At 24.1% G+C, this 16214-nt stretch overlaps 1 protein-coding gene and 1 long non-coding RNA gene across 4 annotated transcripts in view; one reads left to right on the forward strand and one right to left on the reverse strand.

The window, feature by feature from the left end:
* The window catches only part of LOC127284397 (uncharacterized), a 24700-nt gene continuing 8486 nt past the window's right edge, over positions 1 to 16214 (reverse strand). The window contains exons 3-4 of one of the 2 annotated variants that reach the window (XR_007843476.1): positions 1776 to 1831; positions 7 to 819 (exon numbers count right to left, since the gene is read on the reverse strand). This is a non-coding gene — a long non-coding RNA (uncharacterized LOC127284397). Of the gene's footprint in view, positions 1832 to 16214 lie in introns of both variants that reach the window. The other variant, XR_007843475.1, reaches the window with a different exon arrangement.
* LOC127284395 (uncharacterized) overlaps positions 10027 to 16214 on the forward strand; it is a 17879-nt gene continuing 11691 nt past the window's right edge. Inside the window, exons 1-2 of one of the 2 annotated variants that reach the window (XM_051309798.1) lie at positions 10027 to 10543; positions 10658 to 11047. The gene's annotated coding sequence lies outside the window, so the exon portion shown is untranslated. Of the gene's footprint in view, positions 11048 to 16214 lie in introns of both variants that reach the window. The other variant, XM_051309797.1, reaches the window with a different exon arrangement.

Below are 16214 nucleotides of genomic sequence, written 5' to 3' on the forward strand. Positions count from 1 at the left end.
ATTATTAATACAAATTATCCCACAAGGATTAATTAATCAACAATGATGTTGCTAGATTTAAAAAATTTAACCAATTTTTAATTTTTTTTATTCCAATACATTGTTAGACGATTGATGGTAATTGATTATTGGCAGAAATCGTTTGATGGTCATTGATTGTTGACTTAAATCGTTTGAGGGTCATTGATTGTTGACTTACATCGTTTGATGGTCATTGATTGTTGACTTACATCGTTTGATGTTCCTTGATTGCTGACTTAAATAGTTTGATGGTCATTGATTGTTGACTTAAATCGTTTTGATGGTCATTGATTGTTGACTTAAATCGTTTGAGGATCATTGATTGTTGACTTAAATCGTTTGAGAATCATTGATTGTTGACTTAAATCGTTTGATGGTGATTTATAAATGTCAAAAATCGTTTGATGGTCATTGATTGTTGACTTACATCGTTTGAGGGTCATTTATTGTTGAATTAAATAGTTTGATGGTCATTGATTGTTCGCTTAAATCGTTTTGATGGTCATTGATTGTTGAATTAAATCGTTTGATGGTAATTGATTGTTGACTTAAATCGTTTGAGGACATTTTGTCTGTTCGACGTACTGTCAGTTCGGTGAAAAGCAAGCGTCTCAGTGCACCGTGAAATTAGCACAATAATATTTGATTTTTGTTTATTGTTTCTAATTATTTCCATCAAACGTAGGGTATCAAACAATCAATGACTATCAAACGACCAACAAACGTTTAAAAAAAAGAAAATTGTTTTTGATTAAGTTGTGGTTGTAATTTCACAGGCATCAAAATACCTGTTAGGAGCTAAAATAAATAAAATTGATTTTTATTTTTTTACATAATTAAAAACAAAAACGAAATTTAGTCGAACGTTAACCTAACCTATAATTTTTTAGCTTTCCTTTCTTCAGAGGCGCGTCACATTTGAAATATTTTCCCATTATTCTATGTAAGAGAAAATCATTGCTATAATCATTTTTGTTTATTTTTATTCTGTACGTGTGATTTGTCAAAATAATTATTTTATTTTTTAATAATTATATTTGTCATTGAAGTGTTACGAGAATTGCAAAGGAACATTGACCTTGCATCTGGATATAGGTATATTGACTTTTATAAACTTGCAAGAAAAGAGAGATGATAATGTACGATAGGAGACACATTTGGTGACATAAGAGGAACGAGTGTCATATTTAATGGAGAGTGATAGAGAAATTCCATCACAGGATGCATTTCCTATACGTACACGTATCTATATACATGCGATTGTATAAGGATAGATCACGTCATTAGAGGACAATAGAACTCTGCAAGATTATTGTGTCTCGATTCGAGTTAAGCGAAAGCAAATATCCGTTCAGATAATTATCCATTGAACTGAAATTGAATTCACCTCATGTAGATATTAGAAATCACGCTCTCGACAAGATATAAAAAAAATTCTGTCATCAATTTTATACGCATATATAATTATTTTATATTGCAAATATAAGTGGAAATTGTTTTCTTTCCTTTCATGAAATAATTACTATAATAATTATTTTTTTTGTGTGTTTGGTGATTCATATTCAATTTTTTGTTGTATAAAATAACGCACTGTGAAAGAAGCAAAAAAATTATAGGTTATGTTTACGATAGTTTGGAAGTGAAAATACAGAACAATTGATCATTATCAAAATAAAAACTAAATTTAATAATTAAAATAATTATTTATTCTGGTGATTTTTACTTATTCTTTCTTTTTTTATTATTAAACTCACATTTTTCTCGGTTTTTCACAGGAATCGATCGATGTACGGATTTTTTTTACCTTTTTCTGAAACAAAAAAAAAAGAGAAAAAAGATGAGCAAGATGGAGAAAGTATGAGAAATATATAGTGTGAAAGAGAAAGGCAATGAAGAAAAGTCACTTATACGGCCATCATTTGCCTCCTAACCTTTGTGTATTGCGTTAAATAAAAAAATTCCTAACGTCCAAGTATACCATGTTATTTGTGGAATTTGCATCCTGATATTTCTCTCATTACAATTTCAAATAAGAATATCTTTGGTGCGACAATATTAATAGAAATGCTATATGCGAAATTATATGAAAATTTTCAAAAGAGGAATTAAATAATATTTTTAATATTTTAAAACGCAATTTATAAAAAAAATCAAATGAAATCTTACAAAATATACATTGAACAGTAATAAATAATCGAACATAAAGAAGATAAACAGCAATTTAATAAAATTAAGAAAGAAATGAAAATACATAATATATGTAAATTTCAAAAGTATTCCCCGGAAGAATGAAGATGTTAACAAAGAATAAAGTAAGAGTTCTTTTATATTTATAATCGTGTTTAACAAAAAGAAACATCGTGTGCATTAAAGTGGTGATTATCTCCTTCTCTCTCTCTCTCTGGGTACATTTGACGACATCGGATTTGCCAAATGCCAAAGATCTTGGAACTAATGTAATGATTTACAGGATTTATGCAACGTTTTAAAGTATTGCTACCGTCTCTTCCTTTCCCTCGTTATCTTTTATTCAATGGAATTCAAGGAAATACGCTTTTATGCCAATATGTCAGTTAGTGTAAACAATCAATTATTTACGTCATTGTCACAAAAAAATTTGACAAAGGGAAAAATTCAGTTCAATCATATTATTGAATTTCAATAATAGATTATTATTATTATTTTTATTGTTGTTATTGTAATTTTTATTTTTGTTATTATTGAACCAAAAATCTCTTATAACCAGGAAGTGAAATATAAAAATTTAATACGGATTAAAAAAATTTGATTAATATGAATTTATTATCTGACAGGTAATTAAAAGCCTATTATTTTTCTTAATACCCTTTCGTTATATTATGACAATTAAAATGTAAGTTCGAATAAATTTATACAATTACTTGTTTTTTTTCTTAAAAGAAATTAATACATATATGTATGAAATAATCCTCTAATTAAAGTACAGGAATAACTTGGAAAAGTAATTAGACGTTCAAAGGGGATTGAAGCTAACATACCATCTCTTCATTAAAGATTTACTATATATATATCTATGTTAATATTAATTCCAAGTATATTGATTCCAGGTTATTTATATAAAGTGTTCACTAAATTCAAGAAATAATAATTATTTTGCATAATAATAATTTTACATAATAATTATTTTCTACAACAATTATTTTGCATAATAATAATGCAATTATTAATATAAATATTGTTTACAATTTTTTATGTAAAAATCAATTTCATTTGAAAGAGAAAATAGTATTAAAAAGTAAAAACTCGTATATATAATAGTAATAGGAAAAGAAATATAAAAATACACGAAAACTGGTTTCTTGGTCAAGTTTTATATACCAGGATATAATTATAACTATCGGTCAAGGTACGAGAGCAAAAACAAATAAAATACAAAATTTTGTTTATAAGATATAATAAAAGCAGAAAATTATAATCGAGTTTTTTTTCTATATTTTTAATTGCCTTTCCGAAAATTTTTAGAATTTTTTAAATTTATATTTTTTAATAAAGGAATTGAAAAAGTAACATTAAAAATGAAAACTTATTGTAAATTATAATCAATAACTCATTATAACACAATATTAGTAAATAAATTTGAAAAAAGGTAATAATTTGCAATCAAATATTTTTGTATACCTAATTATTATATTAGTAATGGGTAACTTTTCAAGGATTATTCTTTTACTTATATATATTTAGCTTGTCTAATGACCTGACTCACTTGGTTTTATACTCAATTGTGTAACTCTTGACTATTTTTTGAAATCATTATATGCCTAGTTACATTGTGAAGTTGTTAGTTAGTATAATTGCGAAGAAAGTCATATATATGCATGCGATCATAAGGTGAAGAGATGAATTGCAATTATCACTGCAATTGTCGGCTATTATAGACACGTTACTAACGAGAATAATATAAAAATTAAATTTCATACGATAAGAATCACTTTTTTTTCTTAAGTGATTAAACTTGGAAAAAAATGTAGGCATAATAATATATAATGTTACGTAAAAATTTGAGTATTATATATTATAACAAGTGTCGTAAATTTTTGATGGTTAGTATAATTTTTTCTTCTGTCATAATCTTTAATTACAGGAAATATTTATTTTTCTATATCAGATGTAATTTAACAAAAATTGTGATATAAAAAAAAACATAAGAATAATAAGGAAAAAATTATTTATTTCACAGTTTTATTACCAAACTGTTTATAGTATTTATAATTATATTTATAAACAATTATAAAAATTGTTAAATGTGAAAGTATTAATTAATTAATATTTTTAATTTGCTAAAAAATATTGTTACATTGAATTTTTTTTTTTGAAATTCGTCCCGGGATTTATCCTAAACCACAGTAACAATTATAAACTTTATGACAAAGCAGGAAATAGTAAAAACTCCAGTAGCACTGCCGCATAACTTTAATTATACGGATGTAATCATCATGGTAGGATCCGCGCTTGAAAAGTAATTTGGTAACCATAGAAAATCTATTATTATTATTACAGAAAAGTGAATCGATATTCTTTAAATCGACAATTAATATTGTCATTTCTAGTAATGAAAATAATTTTAAATGTTAAATCTTTTATTTTTTTTTATTATAATTATTTTTCTATTCTTTTAATTTTATTGTCAGGAAACTCTAAATTCATAATATTTATTTTTCTATTGTAAATATAAAAAAAATATTTATTCTAAACCTTCGAATAAAAAAATTGTTTTTTAAATAAAAAATACCATATGTAATTTTTAAACGATTTAACCTATTCTGCTTCTTGATAATAAACTCGTTAATCTAAAAATTACCCAATATATTGAACTTTCGTCAGAAATAAAATTTCTCATTGAGTGTAAAAATATTTCAGCATCTTTCGCTATATATACATATGGGTTCACATATAGTGCGACCCTTGATCTTTAATATATGTTTTTTTTTATTTTATATTCTAGATCTGTCCATCAAAAGAGTGAAAGGCTTGTATATACCTTAAAAACAGCGACAAAACTGTTATTATATTCTGTATGCAATAATTTTATTTCCCGTATGTCACTATTTATTGTATACAAATAATTTTTTTTTAATTTTTATAATATTTATATAAAGATTATGAAAAACAAAAAAAAATTCATATTATTTATTTTAAATGACAATTTTTTTATTAATTAATACTTTAAGTAAAAAAAAATGCTATGAAAGTGTTTATAAATTTTTTACTTTAAGTATGAAAAAAATTATTATATGTAAGAAAAACAAGTTTTTCTGTATGTTTTAAATTTGTCATTTTATACACATTTTTTGAATTATTGTCGCACATTATAGATTTCATTCATAAATATTACCATTAATAGTTACAATAAATAATAATTGTTTTCATATTATACTTGTATTATTTATAAGAAAATATTTGCACGTGTATAAAAATAAAATTATATACAGAATATAATATAATTATTATAACTATAATATTTATTATATAATTGTAATGAACTGAACAGTGTCAAAATATCATTGAGATAAATTAATTTATATAGGTATTAAGTTTTATAATAATAATTCAAAAATTCTATTTATTAAAAATGTATTTAAAATAATAAATAAAAATTAGAAAAATAAAACAAATTGCTGTAAATTACAAATAAAAAAAGCATGAGTGAAGTCTATTCGATTATAATATTTTTTTTCTCTTATTTTTCTTTAAGGTCTTGCACGTACATCCTTGCGTGTGCTTCATCCTGCACATAATGTATAATAGGGACTCTTGGTAAAGTCTTCCAATAAACGGCAGACATACTTTTTTTCTTTTCTTTTTTTTTAAATATATACAGGGAGAGAAAAAGGAAAAGAAATAAAATAAAAATAAAGATGAAAAAAAAAATCAGTTACGAGTAAAACAAGAAGACCACAGACTGGATAGTGTTTTTTGTATATAAAACGCGAAATACTTCCAGGAGATTTAACCCGTATGTATATATAATAAAAACCAGAGTTTTCTAAATATATATTTGCGTTTTATTTACGAAACATTAAATGATTCCATTTGAAATACTTTTAATTTTTATCATTTCATTTGAAAAGTGTAAAATTGTGTATTTTTTAATCTATGTGTGTTAATTTTTAAATGTTTTCAACTTTCTGTTTGAAATTTATTTTCAATTATTATTATAAGTATATAATATATAAAATGATAATAATATAATAATAATAATAAATAAATAAAATATTTTTTATAATAATTATTATTATAATTAAATATGTAGGATTTGTATTTCGGATGCTTTTGCTTTGTTATTCTAAATAAATGAATAAGCCCTAAATTTTTTTTTCAATTATAATATGAAAATTAACTAATCTTCATAATTATAACTGTCGTTATAACGATTATGTATTCATTGTAAAAAGGGTTATAAAATATAGAGTTAGAATAAACCGGTTTTTCCAGTAACTGTAATTTAAATTTGGTTAGTGAACTTATAACAAAGTTGCACTAGCAATGATACTTATCTAAACGAATCAATGATCTTTATTGGTAAAGGAGTATAAAAATTTTTTTTATTCGAAAAAAAGAAAGAAAAGAAAACAATTTCAGAATTATCATTGGATGGTAATTTTTTTGTAATTGTTATGTATTTGTATTTAATTTTATTTACTTGAATTTGCATTAAATTATTGTATTTTACTGTATTTGTATTTAATTGTATTTATAAGTTCTAAAATGATCGGAAACAGTTTTAATTAGATTTTATAAGGTTTTATCAGGTTCTATCGATTATTTTTAGTACGAAATTAATAGAATTTAATAAAACCTTATAGAATCTGATTAAAACTGATTCAATTGGATTTAATTATTCCTCGATTGAATTTAATTATATCTCAAATTAATTATATAATGTTCTATAAGGTTTTATCAGGTTATATTGGTTACTTTTAGTAAAAAAAATCGGCAGACCTCGTCAAAACTTACAGAACCTTATACAAATCCATTTAAAAATTAATTAAATTCAATTGAATCATTTTTAAATTTAGATTCCAAGAGATTTCATTAGGTACTATCAATTATTATTATTATTATTATTTTTATTATTATTATTATTGTAATAATTATTATATTAATTAATCTTGTGTAGTGTACTATTAGGTAGTAGGTTTTAGTATACTTTTTAACTATATTCTGTGTAGTCCAATAGGTCCTCAATTGAATTTAAAAGGTTCTAATTAATAATTAATTATCAATTAATAATAATTAATTATATTAATCAATTATTATTCAATTTGATTTAATTATTTCTCAATTGGATTTAATTTGTTCTATAATAGATTAAATAAAGTTCTATAATGTTAATACTGGTTAAATTGTTTTTGAAATGATTTAAATTAGTTTCAATTAAATATACTTTAAGGTCTTCTAATGTTCTAACGATTATTTTTAGTACGATATCGATAGAATAGGATAAAACTTTATAAAATTTGATTAAAACTCATTCTATTGTTTCTGAATTGGATTTTATTATTTCTCAAACGAATTAAATAAGAATCTATAAGTTTACACAGAAAAAAACTGATCTCAAAATTCAGCAAAAATGAGTCAGGTTGGTGTCGTTTAGTATTGACTCATTTTGAACTGATTCAATTGGATTTAATTATTTCACAAATGGTTTAATAAGGTTCTGTAAGTTTTAACAGGTTTAATTGTTTCTGAAATGGATTAAATTATTTTTAATCAGATTCTATAAGTTTTTATCAGATTTTGTAAGGTTTTACCCGATTCTATCGTTTATTTTTAGTACGAAATAGGTAGAATCCGATAAAACCTTACAGAATCTAATTTTGAAAACTAAATTTCACCTGTTTCGAAAACAATTAAATGATTCAGTTCTAATGATCATTATAAAATTGTTCAAATTAGTTTTTATCGGTTCTTATCGTTTTTCTTTACACTGAAAAAAACTACAGGGAAAAAAAAATAGTTCGCGAAATTTTCGTAGTTGTTCACTTTGTGCCCGTCCAAAAGTGAACAACTAGTTTACTAAAGTTTCGAAAACTAGTTTTTTCCGTGTAGTAGGTTTTAGTATACTTTTTAACTATATTCTGTGTAGTACAATAGGTCCTCAATTGAATTTAAAAGGTTCTATTAACTATATGTGGACGTCCGCATGAAAAGGGACCGGTTGTCGGTTTTATTTTAGGAGATAATCGCTATTTTGCAAAAATGTTTCAAATTTTCGATTTTTTTATTGATTAAAAACAATCTGTAGAGTGTCCCGCGTTGATTCATGCATTTCTCATAATTTTCTCGCAATTATAAACGCATAAAAAATTTATTTTTAATTTTTTATTAGCATGGAAACTAATGGAAAACTCAAATTTTAAACTCGTTTTTCTCGAAACTATAGTGTTTTGGCACTTTTAACTTCGAATCCTTGTAACTTTGCGAATTTTTCACTTGGAATGGTCTAAGACCACTCAAAATTTTCCAAATTTATTCAGGAATTTGCCTATATAGTCCAATAGTGCCAAAGTGGTCCTTTTTCATGTGGATGTCCACATATAAATATAGTTAAACTAATTAAGAATGTAATTGGTAGAATGACATTTTTTGGGATTGTATTAACTCAATTCAAAAATGTTAAAACAACTCAAGATGTAAATTCATTTTACTATACTTAAAATGGTTCAATAAAGTATTTAAGTAAGTACTTAAAGTGCTTTAAGAACATTTTTTTGTGTAATTAATAAATATTTTGCAATTGAAACTACTACTTTAAGTAGTAAACTTTACTATTGAAAATGATTCAATAGGCTTTAAGAACATTTTTGTTGTAGAATTAATAAATCTTTTGTAATTTTTACTATACTTTTATTAGTTGCTATAACTATTCTTTGTAAGTTTTGACTTTTAAATTTTTTCATCTCTTAATTATATTATAAGTTGTTCAATTGCATAATGAAGTAAAATCTACTACTTAAAGTTGTAATTTTAATTGCAAAGGATTTTTTAATTCTACACTGAGAAAAATATGCTATTGAATCAACAGCATTTCTGCCAAAGGTAAAAAAATTATTGATTCTAAAGCATATGCTATGAAATTTGCAAAATATTTTATAGTTTCAATATAGTATATGCTTTTGAATCAATAATTTTTATACCTTTGTCAGACATGTTATTGATTCAATAGCATATTTTTCTCAGTGTACAACAAAAATGTTCTTAAAGCCTATTGAATTTGTTAATTCTACAACAACAATTTTATTGAAGCTTATAAAATCACAGGAATCAATAATAAAAATTTACTACTAAAAGAAAATAATTCCTTTTACTACTTTTCATATAACTGGTGAATAGTAGTTGAATTTACTATACTCTTGAAATTTTGAATTTACTTCAATTACAGTTGTTCTTACCACCTTAAGAAAGTTAATTTTACTACCAATCTGTAGTTGTACTTTAACTACATATTTATGTAAAATCAAATATATTACTTATTAACTTCTTAAAAATAGTTACATTAACTACATAAACATGATTAGACTAACTAAAAGAGTAGTTATTTTAACTACTTTCTAGTCACTACCCAATGGTAGTTGAATTTCTCGGCAACATTTTTTTCAGTGATAGATCTAAATCGATTTGAATCGTAATTTATTGATTAGTTTTAAAAGTACAGTTTTTTCCGGGTATTAATATTTTGATTTATAGAATACTGAGGTTAGAATAGTTATTAGGTAAAGGCCAATATAACATAAGGTAAAGTGTTTTACACATTGTCGTTTTGTTAAATGGCCACTCGAATTGCAACTTATATCGTGACTGCATTTCTCTCGTCTCTCGTCTCTCTCTCTTTTTCTATCTTTCTCTTTCGCCAAGCTCTTTTTCTCTCTCATCTTTTTCTGCTTTCAAAGTCTCATCCTCTCAGCATAGGTCGGTCATCACGAGTTCGATGAAGACAGAAAACCTGACCGTCCACTCTGTGTGTTCGAACCCTCCTTTCGCTCGACTCGACGAACGACGAAAGACTTTTCGTCCGGCACACACGGCGTCTGCCATGGTTTGCCGGTAGTTTGTGGCTAGATGCCGCAAGATCAGGAGGTTTATGTGTTACTCGCTTCTCTCATAAATATATTTTATATATCCATTATCTTCCCTAATCTCTTCAGTGTGATATCTTTTTTTTCACAAATAATTTAGTGTCGTGACATTTAGTGACCTGTGATATCAAATATACAAGTCTACTTTCACACATTTCTTTTTTTTCACAAATATTTCCGAAACCTTGAATAATTGGGCCTATATTGAAGGGTGAATGCATGGAATTTGAACCGGATGAAAGACCTTCAATCTCTTTTTTTTATTTTTATTCGAAAAGAAACGAAAAAAAATATAAAACATGTTTGGAAAAATTTCAAATATTTTTTTGATATAAGAAATACTAAATCTGTAAACTTGCCACTGTAGGAGGAAATAGTGATAAAAAAATCCATCTGTGTTGCACGTGGTATGTTTTTTTTCGAACCATTTCTATATAGTGGAAAAAGAAGCAATTTGAAAGAGGAGAATATAACATTGGCAATAATTGAAAAATTGTGTGTGTATGTTATATTGATGGCAGGCTGATGACGCCCACTTGGATGAACGTCGTCGTCGTCAAAGAAGGAGAAGAAGAAAGTTCTGTCGGGATTCTTAGAGCCATATCCGGCTGATCCCAAAGCCAGCTGGTGCTGGTTTTTCCCATTTTTGTCCTGATCGGGTTCGATCGGGTTGACTTTGTACGATCGTCCTCTTTGTGAACTGTATATCTTCCAAGAACTTGTGCCGGAATCAAAGATTGAGGATATAGCACAAACAACTATGAAGAAAATTGAATTAACAAACGGATAAAATATGACGAAGTCACAGAGGGCCAAAAACCGGCAGCAGGATGTCTTTGGAGAGTGAATGGAACAATTGTCAAGGACTTCAAATTAACATAAATTTGTAGTCATCTCCAATTTTTTTTCTCGTAAGTTAATTATTGTATATTAATTTTTTTTCCTAAATTCGTTATTACACTTAAAAAAATTTATCTGATTCAAATAATCGATTACTTGACTATTTTCAAATAAATATTAAATAATAATAATGTATTAAATAATTATTATTTGAGTCAATGTATTTGTTTCAAATATAGAAATTATTGGTTCAAATACAATTTATTTAATTCAATTATTTGATTTTAAAAATTATTTGGTAAATATTTATTAGTATTTGAATAAAAATAAATTTTTTCAATATTAATTTTTTGTATTTCTATTTCTATTCGTTTTATTCTATTTTCTATTTCCTTTTTCGTAACTTTCTATAAGATGAAAAATTGGGGGGCATAATTATCCCATAAAAATTATTAGTGAGAATTTTCATTTTCAACAATTTTATTAAATATAATTATTTTTTACATGAATTTTCATTTTTCGAATTAACATTTGTCAGAATTTCTTTTTTAAAGAATTTTTAATTAACAGAATTTTCAGGTTATTTTTATTCGGTAGAATTGTTAAAACGCCGAATTTTCATTTGTCCGAAATTGCAAATGGTCGAAAAAACAATCGACAGAAAGATTTCGGCGCGATTTTTATAATCTACAAATCACGATTTTTTTTTGACAATTTTTGATTGGTCGATTTTAAAATCGCGCCTAAATCTTTCTGTCGATTGTTTGTTCGGCTATTTGCAATTTCGGACAAATAAAAATTCGGCGTTTTAAGAATTTTTAACCATAAAAATTCGGCGTTTTAAGAATTTTTAACCATAAAAATTCGATACATAAGAATTCTGTTAAGTAAAAATTTGTTTAAAAAGTAATTCTGTCAGATGTTAATTCGAAAAATAAAAATTCGTCAAAAAAATAATTAGTTATATCTAATATAAAATTCTTTAAAATGAAAATTTTAAAACTACTGATTTTGTATGGGATAATCATTCCCCCCAAAAAATTATATTTAGAAAATTTAGAAAATGACAATAAAAAATTTGGTAGAAGCGATGAGAAAGATTTCAAAAAACTGCAAACCAAAGGCAAACATTTAGTCACAAATTTTTACATTATAAAAAACAAAAAAGTTAAAATTGATTTAAAATTAAAACGTTAAAGAGAAAAAATAAATTTTTTTTAATAAAATAATACTTGAAATACATTCTTTAATGATTTCAGAATAAAAAATTAGGTATTCAATTTCTCTGATGCATATAACTTTCAATTATCATCGACAATGAATAATTAAGAAAAATTCAAGGCTTTGATGATTAAGATATTCATTATTTGACACGAAACAATCATTCTATTGATTTATTGAATTTTTAAACTTCTTCGCATTTTAAAATTTTATTAACTGAAGAATTTTAACCAACTTTACTATAACATTCATCCAGAGAAAAGATTTGTTACAGAGCCAAATAAATTTTATTTGTCCTAAATAGATTTTTTATTTAAAACAAAAAAGTTATTAGACTCCAAGACAAATATATTTTTATTTGCTTCAAATAAAATTTATTAGTCCTAAATAAATGACAATAGAATATTTTTCTGGATGTTTTTGATAAGTTTATGATATTTTTTTTAATTTAAATAAATTAAATTTTTTTACACACAAATTATGTGCATTGAAGCATAAAACTATATAGTGTTTCATTTTAATTGAAATAATAGGGTCGCAGTTATTTCTTTTCTCTATTATAGTAATTGAGACAAATTAATATATTTGTTTCAAAGTAGTGACGATGCACTTTAAAGATAGATTTCATTTGTGTTTCTTTTCGTCTCTTATTTTATAAAAGAAAAAAAATAAATTGACACTTTAATTTAAATAAATTCTATTACTTGAAAATCGTATATTTATATGAAAATATTAATAATAATAATAATAAATATTAAAATTTTACTACCCAGATGAGTTTTATCTATATGAAAAAAAAGAAATGTTTGTATAGATAAAAATGAAGGTGCTAATAATTAGTGCATGTATTCAGTGTCAATAACTCTCTGTATATAATTCTCTCCTCGTTTGCATAATAATGAGAGGAAGCGTTTCTGAGATGCATGAACATGAGCTTCGCACGACTTCAATATATGTATAAGCATTCCATTCAAAAGTGAATGACATTCAAGTAACAATATATATCGAATATGTATTAGAAATTTTACATATATTTAATAATAAAAATGGTTATCGAATTTATTTTATACGAGAAGTGCAACATAAAATAATCTAATAATAATATTTATACTCTGATCTTTGAAAAATTAATTGAATCACCATCTTATATCGATATATAAAAAACATTCACTGACGCGTAAAAAGTAATTTTAGATATTACCATATGTTTATTATTATTATTATTATCATATAAAAAATCTTAAGACATCATTTAAAAATTTAGATAAAAGCAAATTTAAATTAATTTTTAAATCAAATTATTGAAACAAAATTAGGGTTGCCACGGGTCAGGGAAATCAGGGAAAAGTCGGAAAATTTTATGAAAAGTACACGATGCTGAAGTATACGCAACGTTTATGATCAACGATTGAAAATAAATTTTTATTTAACACGGAAAATTATTAAATTGTTTACCTAGAAAAATATTTTTTTATAATTTGTTGATTAATAAAAACTAGGTAAGAAATATTTTTCACGCAAAAAATTATAGAATTTTTTATTCTAAAAAATTAATTTTAAAATATCGTTTATCATAAACGTTATGCGTACTTCAGAATAATGTCTGAAAAATTATCAAATTTCTAAAAATGTTACTAAAAATTATTAAAATAGTTTTTTTGTTAAATTAAATTTATTTTTAGAAATATTTTTAATTGTTTGTGTGCTATTATTTGATCATAAAAAAAAAAATATATCACTGCAATGATAAAAATTAAATGATTAAATGTGCGGATTACAATCTCAAACAAAAGATTCCGTTTGATAATAATAAGCTGCAATAATAATCTCAATATCAATAATATTCCACTTTTTAAAACTATAATTTTAGATTTTCTTCTTTAATATGAAGAAAATATATAAATATTCATAAAAAAAAATTTCTTTCAAAAAGAGGATTTTTTTTACTAATTCGTAAATATAGAAAAAATGTACTAATAAATTAACAAAAAATAATTTTTTAGATAATTCTTTAGTAAATTTTGACTAATTCGTATATAATTCAATAAACAAGTCAGTAATTTAAATTACTTAAATTAAATTTAAAAAATATTCAATTTTCCAGTTCTACTGCACTGAAATTTGTTTATTTTGTTATTTATTATTTGGTTCAAGGAAAATATTTATTTGATAATAGATTATTTCGATTATCATTATTATTTTTTTTTAATGAAATAATTTTATTTTCAGTGTGTAGAATTTGTAATATAAAATGTTTTTAATTTTCTTTCTGAAAATCAAAAAAAAAAAAATTTCAGTTGGCAATCAGTATAAATCGGTTTGTTAAATTTGTCGAACAGTAAATTAGAAATAAATGACATATAATGGACTAAAAAGTGCTTTTTCCTAATGCATATGATGAAATCTACATATACCTTCGTTTATATTAAAATACAGTGCTGGAATTGGCGCGGTTACAATCTATATAATAATACGAAGCAGGATGAAGACTTATGAGGTGCATTTGAGAGCGCAACTACGTTATTCAACGGTAACGGTTCCGGGGATCTCCCGTGGGTCACTGGGTTACTATAATTTCTAGCGATATGTGATAAGATTTGTATTTCATGTTTTAAAGTTCTAATACTGCTTCCGAAGAAAAATTAATATATCACAGTTAATTCAAAAAAATTTCAAACTGACACCAAATAGTATTAAATTCAGACAAAAAAAATATCAAATTGACTTAAAAATATTTGAATCAGATATTTATAGTTAATTGCGGCAAGGAATGAGAATTCGAATTTGATTTATTATTATTTATTTATTATTTTATTATTATTTATTTATTTTTATAATAATTATTTTTTATTTTATTATATTATATTATTTATCATTCCAAACTTTTTTTCTCATAAAAAAATGATAAAATCTATATTTAATATTATTGGTTTCGAATATTTCGAAAACGAAATTTTTCCTAAATGATATACCTCATTATAATGTTATTTGCAATAACGTGTTTCTAATGACATTTACGAAAGCGAAGAAAAAAGATAATAATACGAAAAAATATATTATAAGATTACAGAATAGAAAAAAAAAATTTAAACATCAGGAAACTGTATAGATATTCATTATTTTATACTGTTCAAAGTCAAGGGAAACTGGAATGACATTTTTCTCTTTCATTTTAATGGAAATGAAAAGATGAAAATATAATCATTTTGTTCACAGCTTCCCTTTGCATTATAACGGTTATCCGACATATTTCTCAAGCCATGTAATTTCCTATATATGTATATACAAAGACTATATATATACAAAAAAAATCTTGATTGTAAATAATAGAGTATTTTTGAAAAAAAAATTATTTCTTTTGCGATATAATGAAATATTTAAATGAGATTCAATGACACGATTGCACCAATATTAAATTGGTTGTATTAAATTGGTATATTTCATGCTGAATTGTTCCTAGTAACAACCTTATGCTGCATAAACTGATTTAAACAACCTTGAAAAAAAATTTAAATATTCAATTTTATTCTACGCTATTTGACATAATGGAAAAAAGGATGTTTTCGCCTCAAGGAAAAATACAACAACAAAAAAAAACATTTATAACAGCAAAAGAAGATCGAAATTGATTGTATATTACAACTCATGAAAATTAATAAACGTGCTTTTATTCTACAATAGAGGAACTGGACTTTATCAAAGTATATAATTATACTTTTTTATAAGAAATTCTATTATTCTATATAAATATATTTTATTCATAATTTTAATTCATAATTTTAAATTGCAATTCTATTTTATGATGAGTAATTAACAGTAAATTTTCAGTAATACTATATAATAGTATTTTAATTAGTTATTGTAAAAAATCTAATTTTTAAATTATTTTAATAAATAAAATTTTATTTTTTATTTTAAATAAATAATTATTAAATAATAATAATAACAACTATATAATACATTAATAATAATTATTATAGTATAATACAGTGAAACCCGCACGTATATTGGATTTCA

The sequence above is a fragment of the Leptopilina boulardi genome, unplaced genomic scaffold (genome assembly GCF_019393585.1).
Source record: "Leptopilina boulardi isolate dan_hultmark-lab unplaced genomic scaffold, ZJU_Lbou_2.1 LbouV2_324, whole genome shotgun sequence".
Lineage (NCBI taxonomy): Eukaryota > Metazoa > Arthropoda > Insecta > Hymenoptera > Figitidae > Leptopilina > Leptopilina boulardi.